The following is a 10,761-nucleotide window of genomic DNA, read 5'->3' on the forward strand; positions in this document are numbered from 1 at the left end:
AGTTCGAGAAATCGTTAAAAGACGATATTGCCCCTAATGGTATCATTAAGTCGATTAAGCCTCGAACTAATTCAAATAGGAATTTTAAGGTGAAATTAAGAGTTTCACAGTTCAGGGATGACTCAAAATGGTAATTAGGAGTTCGAGGATCAATTCGGAGTCAAATTGAAATTTTCACTATATAGGGGTAAAATTGTAATTTTTCCATCTGCGGACAAAATTTGAGATTTTGAGAGAATTTAGATCACATTTGACAAATTGGGGAATGATATGAGTATAAGGGATAAAAAATATGTCTATGGGCAATTTTTCAGTTTTTGGGGTAAAAATGTAATTTTTGATTTTTACGGGGGCAAAAGTGTAAATATCAAAAATTACTTCACCAAGACTTTAGATAAGTTTGAGAATTTTATCTAAGTTATGGATATTTTAAGGAATAATGTGTGGTGGAGATTTAAAGCTTAAAAGATAAGAATTTAAAAAATGGACCAATAATGTAGTGACATGTGGCAAGTTTAGATTATTATATTATTTAACTATAAAAATCAGCCCACACCACCATTTTCTCTTCATTATGGCCGGCCATAGCAAGAAAACAAAGGGGAAAAGAAAAACAAAAACCTAGGGGGAGAAATTCAAGGAAAAATTGGTGAAAATTCAAGGAAACAAGTGACCAAAGGTAAAATTTCTTGATTTTGACTTGTGCTTTACCTTTCCCATGCATTTCCCATCATTTTCCATGGTTGAATCATGTGATTTGAGGATGAATTCAATTCTGGAAAAATGGGTTAGGAGAGAGAAACTTGTTAGATTAATTTGATTTTAAGTTATGTTAGTGTTTTAAGTTAGTTTAGCATATTTAGGAACAAAACAACAAGAAAAGAATTTATTTTCCTCCATTACCATTATTGGCTGAATTTTCTAGGGGAATATTGGCTGATGATCTTGATGTTTATTTGAGGAATTATGATGAATAATGATGAATTATGAGTCTAGAAAAATAATGGAAATTTTTGGAGCAAAAATACGAATTTTTACCCATTAGGGGTATTTTCGTAATTTGCTATCGGGACTGATAATTTGCACCACATTGAGGGACATTAAGTCAATTTGGGTGCAATTGAGGTATAGAAACTGAAAAAAATTAATTTGAGATTAAATTGGACGCGTTAGAAATTTAATCGGGTAATAGGCCGAATTAGGTTAGCACCGCATTTAAGCGGTAGTCGGATAAGTTGCATGTCATATCATGCATATATACCGAGCCTGAATTGATTTTATAATGGTCAAGCATTGATGTGGTGAATTATGTTTTGTACATTATGGATAGGTGGTGAGCAAATTACACTGGTAAAAGTACAAAAATTGTGCTTTAAGACTGGGATTAGGACTACGTCGACTCCTAGAACAGTGAGTGGACAATTTATCGTCTTAAATATCTAGAGTAATTATACTTGTTTGATGCTTTTATTGAATGGTGAGTTTAAATTATAAAATATTATGTTTTCCAATTAAAATGTTTTTTTTTTAAAAAATGAGATTTATACTGGTTTTGAAAACTAATATTGTTTTGGGAAAATTGAGTATATGGAGACTGTGTTGAAATTTATGATTTTATATGTTATTGAAATTATGGCTTATGACACTATGGTAGCATGATGGCTAAAATTTTGAGGTTGGCATGAAATACATGAACAGTTTTGGATTGGTCTTGGTAGACTGGATTACATTTTATTCGCCATAGTATGCTACTGGAATTTTTATGGGTCTGGTTGTATATTAAACGGTCACTGCAGTGGTGGGGGTTTCCGTGGGCTGCCTATGAGAGGGGCACGGTAACTCAATTATATACTTACCTCCGGGGGGAGATGTTGGGTGAAGTATCTCCTGAGGTATGATTTGAGTGCACCTCACGTTCGGGCCACCACGTGAGAGTGAGACTCAGCCAACGCCAAGGAACGGCTGTGTGTTAGATGTGAAAACATGTTTATGGGTATGGGTCATTGAACAGCCTTGGCGGTCTTAGTGGGATACCTTGACGAAGGTACCTGCGAGAATGATTTTGGCAGGGGCCAAGTTTAAGAAATTCATAAGCCGAGAAATTTTGATGAAAATAAATTGTTTGGTATAGATTGAAACGAAATTTGTGTTATGAATATTATTGAGATATAACGTTTTTATATTATCTCCATCTACTCGGCTTTAGATGCTTTTGATGGTAATTGTTTACTCACTGGGATTATGTAATCATAATCTCACCCCTCTTCCTATCCATTTTTCAGGCTCAGGACAGTTTGTTGATAGTTGATTAAGACGAGAATTAATCTCGGAGTTGCATCATAGGAAGTAAGGGTTCGTAGCCCTACATCTTCTTAGTCAGTTAGGGGCCCACGTGTCACTGAAAAAGTAATTTTATTCTTCAGTTATTTGATTTAAAGTATGTATGAATATATTTAGCTTTTACACCATGTTTTTGACGAGTTTTGGTATTTTCGAAGAAAAATGACGAAAATGCCCCTGTGAGCCAGAAAGTAATATTTTATTGTTTTGATTTGGAAATGACTTATGATTTTTTTTGAAATGTGAAATTTAATAACTGTCACTCACTGGGGAGATGCAGAAGCTGATGCTAAGCCTTGCGCGGTTTCGATTGACATTGGGGGTAATGAGTGCCTATCGAGACGTCGCGGCGGTTGTCACGGGCTCGATGGGAGTTCCGGGTCGTGACAGAATTGGTTAAGGAATAATGAATTATGAGCCTAGAAAAATAATGGGAATTTTCGGAGCAAAAATATGAATTTTTACCCACTAGGGGTATTTTCGTAATTTGCTGTTAGGACTGATAATTTGCACCACACTGAGGGACATTAAGTTAATTTGGGTGCAATTGAGGTATAGAAACTGAAAAGAATTAAATTGGAGTTTAAACGGACCCGTTAGGAATTTAATCGGGTGATAAGACGAATTAGGCCAATATCGGGTTTAGATAGTTACCAGTGCATTTTTGCATTCCATATCATGCATTGGTAATCTAAATTAGTTTAATTTTGATTTAGTACCAACTTGGTGAAACTCTCGATTTTGTACTGTGTCAAGGTGGTGAGTCCTCCGATAAAGGCAAAGAAATTGCATCCGAGGACCAGTAGACAGAGTGCTTCGAAAGTCTGCATTCTAGACATTGTGAGTAAACTTACTGTCATTTTAATTATCTAGGGTGGTTTTTAGATGCTTTCATGAATTCTATGGAAAGAGGAATTTAAAAAGATAAATTTTCATGTTTTATGAATAAATGAGTTTCAATGAAATTAAATTATAAATTGTTTTGAAATTAATAGTGATTTTGAAAAATAGAGTACACGGAGTCTGTTAATTGTGGCAATTTGATTGTTTAAATTAACTGGCTTATGATAAATCGAGCATGATTGGCTAGTTGGCAATTGTATTAAAATGCGAATTGTTTGGTTACCTTGAAAAACTACGAATTACAAAATTGCCATATCATGTTATTGAGTTTTATTATATGGTGGATTATATATTAATTAATCACTGCAGTAGGGGGTTTCTGTAGACCAGCCTTTTAGAGGGGCACGGTAAACCCCATTATATTCTTACCTCAAACGGAGAGGCGCGTAGGGTATCTCCTGGGGTAAAGTTTAGGGTTCACTTCACGCTAAACCACCACGTGAGGGGGAACTCAGCCAACGTCAAGGAACGGCTATGTTTTCAAAACAAAAACATGATTTATGTGAAATGTGAATTTTAATAGCCTTGGCGGTCTCGGTAGGATGCCTCGGCCAAGGTGTCCCCGAGAATGGATTTATGGCACAAGCCTAGATTTTTATGAGATTCATAAGCCTTTTTACGTATTTTGAACAAGATGTGTTCTAATTGTATAACCCAGTTTATGATGATTTACTTTATTGTCTCCATGTACTCAACTCTAGATGTTTATGATGATGTCTGTTTACTCATTGGGATTTTATAATCTCACCACCTTCATTTCCACCCATTTCAGGTTCAGTATAGACTGTAGATAGCTGATCTCATCGAGGACTACAGTGGGATATGCATTTTTCAAACCGTAGGTTCACAGTCCTCTTTACTTTTGTTTATTTGGGGGCACTCTTGTTATTGTAAATTAAATTAAATATTTTGACTTACTGTATTTAAGTATGTATAAATTTATTTAGCTTTTACGCTATAAAAATTATTCACGTATAACTCTATAAATATTGTTTTATAAGAAAATAGAATATTTTACTTAATATTTCTTTTATTTTCTTATTATATTCAAATAACCATAATTTCGTTTTAAATGAAGATTTTAGACTTTTAAACTCATTTTGAATATGAATTATGTGTTTTGTACTTGTATATTACGTTTTAGCTAGTTTCAAAATTTTTGAGAAAAATGACCAAAATACCCCTGTGAGACGAAAAATTAATATTTTATTTGTTTAAAGTTGGAAACAGCTTAAAATATTTTAGAACACGATATTTGACAATGGTTGCTCACAAGGGAATAGAGAAACTGATAGTAAAGCCTTGCGGGGTTTCGGGTTGACATTCCGAGCAATAAGTGTCTACCGAGACACCGCGGCGGTTGTCACGGGCTCGAGGGGAGTACCGGGTCGTGACAAGTTTAATCACTATATTTTCAGATTTTGAACAATCGAATCCTTCCTCTTAACACTATCCAAAGTAATCGTTAATAGTGCAAATGAAAGCCATGTAGATATATACAATATGGACAAAATCATAGAAAAAGAGACCTTTACTCTAACAAACTCAACCATGACAACAAATTAAAAATTTTAAATCATATCTATAAAAGTAGAGAAATGACTTACCAATTAATATATAGATCCCAGACCCACATAGCCCAAACCTTTATTTTGTAAAAGGTTTAGGGTTTGGTGTTTAGTTTGCTACCACGTCTGGCTGACATTGCTCGACAAACTAAACCCAAAACCCTTTACAAAATAAGGGTTTGGGGTTTGTGGGTTTTACATCTATATATCAATTGCTCAACCATTGCTTTACTTTTATTTATGATCTAAAAATCTTAGTTTGTTGCCAAGGTTGAGTTTTTTGGAGCAAGACTTTTGTCACGACCCGGTACTCCCCTCAAGCCCGTGATAACCGTCGCAGTACCCCAATAGACACTTATTTTTTGAAATGGCAATTGGGACACCGCAAGGTTTAATATCAGTATCTCATTTCCCCCGTGAGTAACCATTGCTGAAAATTATGTTCTAGAAGATTTTAAGCTGTTTCCAACCCAAAATAAATAAAATAATAATTTTCGTCTCACAGGGGTATTTTGGTCATTTTTTCTTAAAAATTGCAAAATCGGCTAAAATGTAATATACGAGTACAAAACATATAATTCATAATCAAAAGTGAGTTTTAAAGTCTAAAATCTTCATTTAAAACGAAATTTTGATTATTTGGATATAATAAGAAAATAAAAGAAATGTTAAGTAAAATATTCTATTTTCTTATAAAATAATATTTTTAGAGTTATACATAAATAATTTTTGTAGCGTAAAAGTTAAATAAATTCATACATACTGTAATACAGTAAGCCAAAGTATTTAATTTAATTTACAATGATAAGTGGGCCCCCGGATAAACAAAAGTAAAGAGGACTATAAACTTATAGTTTGAAGAATGCAAACCCAACTGTAGTCCTTGACGAGATCAACTATCTACAGTCTAATCTGAGCCTGAAATGGAGGGAAAGGAGGGTGGTGAGATTACAAATCCCAGTGAGTAAACAAACATCATTTAAAAGATCTAAAGTTCGCGTAAAAGGAGACTATTAAAACATTTCATACAAATAAGTTTTTCATAACATAAGTATTCATTTCATTTAAATAGTCAACATGGCTTATGAGTATTTTAAAAAAAACTTGGCTCCTGCTAAAATCATTCTCGGGGATACCTTGACCGAGGCATCTTACAGAGTCCCCAAGGCTATAAAAATTTTGTATACACGAAAACATATTTTTAGTTTGAAAAACACAGCCGTTCCTTGGCGTTAGCGGAGTTCATCGTCACGAGGTGGTTCAGCGTGACGTGGACTCTAACCATACCTCAGGAGATAGCCTACGCGCCTCTCTGACCGAGGTACATATTTATATTCAAATTTCGTGCCCCTCTAATAGGTTGGTCCACAGAATCCACCCACTGCAGTAAGCTAAACCCACCATATAATAAAATTTTAACAACATGACAAGGCTAATATAATACTACCCAGCCTGCAAGGGTAAAATAAAACAATTCATACAATTCATAAAACACAGCCCAACCAGTCATGCCAACACAATAACAATATAACATAAGCCATCAATTTCCAATCATAAACTTACAACATACCAGTGGTCTTCAATTACTTTATTTTCAAAATCGTTATTTCGTTTCAAGACAATTTATAAAGTCTTTTCATTTAAACACATTTTATTTACAAAACCTAAAAATTTACCATTTGAACTCATTTTCATAAAATTCACCAAAACCGAATAAAAACATACTTTAGATAATTAAAATGATGGTAAGGTTACTCACAATACCTAGAGTGGGGATTTTCGAAATACTCAGATTACTGGTCCTCAGGTACAATTCTCTTGCCTTTATCGGAGGACTCACCACCTTGACACAGTACAAAATCAAGAAATTCACCACATTGGTACTAAATTGAAATTAAACTAATTTAGACTACTAATGCATGATATGGAATGCAAAATGTCCGATTAATCGCTTAAATGTAATATTCGACCTAAGTCACATTATACTCTGTCTAATCGACTAAAATCTCCAATTTAACTCCAAATCAATTCTTTTCACTTTCTACACTCCAATTATACCTAAATTACCTCAGTGACTATGAATGAGATTCAATTTATCAATCCCGGGTCAATAATCACACATGTCTATACATTGAGTAAAAATTCAGATTTTCACACAAAAATTCCCATTTAATTTCTAGCCTCACCAAACATCAAATATCACCAAAATATCATGAAATATCATCAATTTCAGCCTCAATATTCTCCCTAGAAAATTTGGCCTCTTATGGGCAATGGGAGAAAATGAATTTTTTTCTTGTTGTTTTGTTTCTAAATATGCTAAACTAACTAAAAACACTAACATAACTTAGAATCAAATCAATCCAACTTCATTCTCTCTCCATACCCATTTGGTCAGTCATGAATTCACCATGAAAACATGAAATTTAATCATGGAAAATAAGGAGAAATGCATGGCAAAGGTAGATCACAAGTCAAAATCAAGAAATTTTACCTTTGATTACTTGATTCCTTGAAATCCCACACTTTTTCTTCAATTTTCCCACCTAGGTTTTGTGTTTTTCCTTTCCTCTCTTTGTTCTTACTATGGCCAGCCACATGAAGAGAAAATGGGATAAACATGGGTTGATTTTTATGAAAAATAATAAAATATCCTTACTTGACACATGTCACATGCTTATTAGTCCATTTTTCTTTTTTTTTATACTTTAATAATTATGCTTCCATTCTCCACCACATGATTAGTCAAAGGTCAAAATGAGGATAAGGGAAGACCATGTGTTGGACAAGTGTCCTGGTGGTGGAAAATTACGATTTTGCCCCTAAGGTGGCAAAATTACTATTTTATCCTTTTGCTCTGAAAAATACCGAGATTACAATTTTTCGCTTCTCAACCTCAAATTATACTCCAATAAGTCAAATATGATCAAAAGCTTTCAAAAAAATTTCCACTTTGTCCTCGAATGGCAAGATTACCATTTTGCCCCTAGATTACGAAATTTCCAATTTGACTCCAATTCGATCCTCGAACTCCGAATCACCATATTAAGTCATTCTGGGACTTTAAAATTCTCAATTTCACCTTAAATTCTCTATTTGATCTAGTTCGAAGCTTAGTTCAACTTAGTTATACTATTAAGTACACTACCGGCTTTTAATGATTTTCGGGCCTTTCCTAGCATGCAAACATGCTATCCATCACATGCATGTCATGACAAATATTTTATAAGGTCAGGCTTTACAGCACTACCCCCCTTAAAATAAAATTTTGACATCAAAATTTCACTTACCGGACTCGACGAAAAGATGTGGGTATTGGCTTCTCATTTAATGCTTGACTTCCCACATCATCTCCTCCATTCGAGCATTCTTTCACAATACTTTCACCATTGGAATGCTTTTGTTCCTCAGCACTCGATCCTTTCAATCTAGAATACGTACCGGCTGCACCTAGAACTTCAAATCTTCATGCAACTCAATTGGAGGTGTTTCTAGAATATGGGAAGGATAGAGAACATACTTTTTCAACATCGAGACGTGGAAGACATTATGAATCCGATCTAACTCTGGGTGTCACGACCCGGTACTCCCCTCGAGCCTGTGACAACCGCCGCGGTGTCCCGGTAAACACTTATTGCTCGGAATGTCAACCCGAAACCCCGCAAGGCTTTACTATCAGTTTCTCTATTCCCTTGTGAGCAACCATTGTCAAATATCGTGTTCTAAAATATTTTAAGCTGTTTCCAACTTTAAACAAATAAAATATTAATTTTTCATCTCACAAGGGTATTTTGGTCATTTTTCTCAAAAATTTTAAAACTGGGTAAAACGTAATATACAAGTACAAAACACACAATTCATAATCAAAATGAGTTTAAAAGTCTAAAATCTTCATTTAAAACGAAATTATGGTTATTTGAATATAATAAGAAAATAAAAGAAATATTAAGTAAAATATTCTATTTTCTTATAAAATAATATTTATAAAGTTATACGTGAATAATTTTTATAACGTAAAAGTTAAATAAATTTATACATACTTAAATACAGTAAGCCAAAATATTTAATTTAATTTACAATAACAAGAGTGCCCCCGAATAAACAAAAGTAAAGAGGACTGTGAACCTACGGTTTGGAAAATGCAGATCCCACTGTAGTCCTCGATGAGATCAGCTATCTACAGTCTATACTGAACCTGAAATGGGTGGAAAGGAGGGTGGTGAGATTATAAAATCCCAATGAGTAAACAAACATCATCATAAACATCTAGAGTTGAGTACATGGAGACAATAAAGTAAATCATCATAAACTGGGTTATAGCATTAGAACACATTTTGTTCAAAACACGTAAAGAGGCTTATGAATCTCATAAAAATCTAGGCTTGTGCCATAAATTCATTCTCGGGGACACCTTGGTCGAGGCATCCTACCGAGACCGCCAAGGCTATTAAAATTCACATTTCACATAAATCATGTTTTTGTTTTGAAAACATAGCCGTTCCTTGGCGTTGGCTGAGTTCCCCCTCATGTGGTGGTTTAGCGTGAAGTGAACCCTAAACTTTACCCCAGGAGATACCCTACGCGCCTCTCCGTTCGAGGTAAGAATATAATGGGGTTTACCGTGCCCCTCTAAAAGGCTGGTCCACAGAAACCCCCTACTGCAGTGATTAATTAATATATAATACACCATATAATAAAACTCAATAACATGATATGGCAATTTTGTAATTCGTAGTTTTTCAAGGTAACCAAACAATTCGCATTTCAATACAATTGCCAACTAGCCAATCATGCTCGATTTATCATAAGCCAGTTAATTTAAACAATCAAATTGCCACAATTAACAGTCTCCGTGTACTCTATTTTTCAAAATCACTATTAATTTCAAAACAATTTATAATTTAATTTCATTGAAACTCATTTATTCATAAAACATGAAAATTTATCTTTTTAAATTCCTTTTTCCATAGAATTCATGAAAGCATTTAAAAACCACCCTAGATAATTAAAATGACAGTAAGTTTACTCACAATGTCTAGAATGCGAACTTTCGAAGCACTCTGTCTAATGGTCCTCGGATGTAATTTCCTTGCCTTTATCGGAGGACTCACCACCTTGACACAATACAAAATCGAGAGTTTCACCAAGTTGGTACTAAATCAAAATTAAACTAATTTAGATTACCAATGCATGATATGGAATGCAAAAATGCACTGGTAACTATTTAAACCCGGTATTGGCCTAATTCGTCTTATCACCCGATTAAATTCCTAACGGGTCCGTTTAAACTCCAATTTAATTCTTTTCAGTTTCTATACCTCAATTGCACCCAAATTAACTTAATGTCCCTCAGTGTGGTGCAAATTATCAGTCCCAACAGCAAATTACGAAAATACCCCTAGTGGGTAAAAATTCGTATTTTTGCTCCGAAAATTCCCATTATTTTTCTAGGCTCATAATTCATCATTCCTTAACCAATTCTCCTAGAATAAAATCAAACTCATCCTCACTCACTACATGGTAAATTCAGCCATTAATGGTTGGGGGAGAAAATAAATTATTTTCTTGTTGTTTTGTTTCTAAATATGCTAAACTAACAAAAAACACTAACATAAATTAAAATCAAATAAATCCAACAACTTTCTCTCTCCTAACCCATTTTTTCAGAATTGAATTCATCATGAAAACATGTAATTTAATCATGGAAAATAAAGAGAAATGCTTGGGAATAAGAAAACTCAAGCTTAATAGAAAAAACTCACCTTTTTCACTTAATTTCCTTGAAAATTCACACTTTTTCTTTGATTTTCTCTCTCTAGGGTTTTGTTTTTGTTTTCTCTCTCTTCTTGCTGGTTTGGCCGGCCATGGGGTGGAAGATGGGCTGATTTTGTTCCTTTTAAAAAGGAAAATAATAAATTAATAAAGGCATGACACATGGCATCATGTCATT

At 34.0% G+C, this 10,761-nt stretch overlaps 2 long non-coding RNA genes across 2 annotated transcripts; one reads left to right on the forward strand and one right to left on the reverse strand.

Moving 5' to 3' along the window:
• The first annotated feature begins 427 nt into the window (after positions 1 to 427).
• LOC148762131 (uncharacterized) lies at positions 428 to 2,569 on the forward strand. Its single transcript, XR_016026960.1, has 3 exons — positions 428 to 679; positions 1,331 to 1,410; positions 2,283 to 2,569. It is a non-coding gene; the product is annotated as an uncharacterized LOC148762131 (long non-coding RNA).
• Positions 2,570 to 5,626: 3,057 nt separating this feature from the next.
• Positions 5,627 to 8,403, reverse strand: LOC148762132 (uncharacterized). The gene is made up of 4 exons (XR_016026962.1): positions 8,332 to 8,403; positions 8,102 to 8,255; positions 6,576 to 6,654; positions 5,627 to 5,729 (listed from the first exon to the last, which is right to left on the reverse strand). It is a non-coding gene; the product is annotated as an uncharacterized LOC148762132 (long non-coding RNA).
• Between the last annotated feature and the right edge of the window lie 2,358 nt (positions 8,404 to 10,761).

The sequence above is a fragment of the Theobroma cacao genome, chromosome 6 (genome assembly GCF_053813885.1).
Source record: "Theobroma cacao isolate CCN51 chromosome 6, ASM5381388v1, whole genome shotgun sequence".
Classification (NCBI taxonomy): Eukaryota; Viridiplantae; Streptophyta; class Magnoliopsida; order Malvales; family Malvaceae; genus Theobroma; species Theobroma cacao.